Here is a 2,241-nt window from a genome sequence, read left to right on the forward strand (position 1 = left end):
TCTATAAAAGGGAGTGGAGATTATGTACTGTATCCACATGTGGCAATATTATAGTTTTCCATAATTTTACTTCATTTGTATGCTAGTGAGAGCAAGCAGTCCATTTTAATTATTTTTCAGTTGCTAATGTTCTTTGTTGCTTAACCTTGGGCAAGTTATTTAAAACTTTCTCTCTTGATACCTTCATCTGTACAATGGGGGTATTAAGAATACATAAATCATAGGGCTGCTGTAGAAATTAACTGAAATAATATAAAAAGAATGTGGAACTATGCCAAATGTATAGCAAGTACTTGACATTTTCACTTATCGTTATTATTGTTAAAGTAATGATAATCATTATATTAATTTTCCTTTAGAAAGCTGCATAGACATATCTCCTTACTCTAGTACTAGAATTAATATAGATATGAAGAGAGAAGAACATGAATTAATTCAGGATAATAATTAGCTTGCTGTTACTTGCTGCCTCTTCACCTTGACTCTCCCAGGGTAATTTTCTATTACCAAAGGAAGAAATTAATTGCTCAAGTTATACATTATGTATGAGGTGTTCTGATATGGAAAGCCACTCCTCAACAGCATTTATTTGGGGGACAAAAACCTGGGAAGTTAATTTGTAACCCACTTTTTTTGGTAAGTTTTTCTAGGTGTAGATATTTTACAAGAAAAGCTGCCAAAAAAGGAAGAGTTGGTTTTGCTCACTTTGGAACTAATGGAGGAAAGAAATTATTTCTACATTATATTATATATACATGGAAAAAAATAAACATGCTTGTGGCTCCAACAGAAAGCCTTTCAAATGTGTTGTTAATATCTCACATCTCATATTCATATTAAGAAATAAAAATTAAATTACCAGCAGATTTTTCTCATCACCTCTGACAATACAAAATGAAACACACATCCTTGGCTTCTCCTATCTGTTTTCTCCTGTTCTTCTTCTTTTTATAAACAAAAATTAAGGTCACATTGCCATATGTTCTCTGATGAGTAAGTTTTTATCATCCTGTCTTCTCATATCTGAGCCAATCTTAGGGCTCAGGCAAGTTCTAGGCAATTGTCCAGCTAAAACTGACACTTTAGTTTTCAGAAACTTCTTTCTTATCCAAAATGACCTTTATGTTATTCTGGAAGCTTCTACTGTAGAGCTAATTATCTATTTTTAATTCTGTTAAAAACTTACACATGTTAACACTTGACATATTCAATTGATATAGAGAGACTTTCACCAATAATTTGAAAATAGTTTGTTTTACTAATTATAAATATAAATTAGAAGTTGATACATCATACAGTATATTTATTCATGGTAACTTACCATTATCACACACTATTAAATTAATGTGACCCAATAATACAGTTTTTCAGGGGGACAACAGCAAAAATCTCTCTCTTTATAACATAATATCTACACCTATGATAGTTTATTTTCTTTACATAAAGACCAGAAAAAGAAATTGGTACCAAGGAAAAACTAGGAAAATGTATAAAATGTGAAAATTCTAAGATTCCCTCATGCTTGTATTCAATCATCCCAGATAATATTATATTAAGTAAATAACAAACATCAAACATTTTATGCTAGTAGTGTCTACTATCCTCCTAGTTTCTACTGAGCATCTCCAAGTTGAGTGCTACGTAATTAACCCTGGAGAGAATCTTAGATTGAATATCTGTGTCCTGGCTGAAATAATAATGATGAAGAACACTTGGAGGTGAATAGAGAATGTGGCCAGGGTGAGAAGATGTTCCTGAGGGGAGACGCAGCTCCCTCCACACTTCTCAAAGATACTGCTGCTCCTGACAGGGCCTCATGGAGTTACACTTCATATCAAAAGAGGATAATATTAATAATAGGAGGATTTTCATTTTATCAATTTTTTATGACTATAATAAACAAATCTGTTCTCCTAAATCTCTCTCTCTCTTTAAGCAGTTACACTTCCTGTCCCTATTCTACCTGTTTTCAAAATGCTATTTCACTTAATGAGGTAGGTATGGTTATTTCCCCCAGGATGCTAATAAGGAAACTGGCACACAGAGGGACTGAGTAACCTACCTGAGGTCATACAGCTAATAAGGAGCACAGCTGAAACTTAAATTTAGGCAAACAAGTTCTAGATTCCAGGCTTTCACCCATGACTACATGCCGGCTCTCTGTTTACATCACTATTTGGTTATTAACATAGAAGCTTTTATTATATTTGGTGCTGATGATTTTTTTCATTACTTTAGATG

This window comes from Propithecus coquereli, unplaced genomic scaffold, assembly GCF_000956105.1.
Source record: "Propithecus coquereli isolate 6110/MARCELLA unplaced genomic scaffold, Pcoq_1.0 Scaffold311, whole genome shotgun sequence".
Taxonomy (NCBI): domain Eukaryota; kingdom Metazoa; phylum Chordata; class Mammalia; order Primates; family Indriidae; genus Propithecus; species Propithecus coquereli.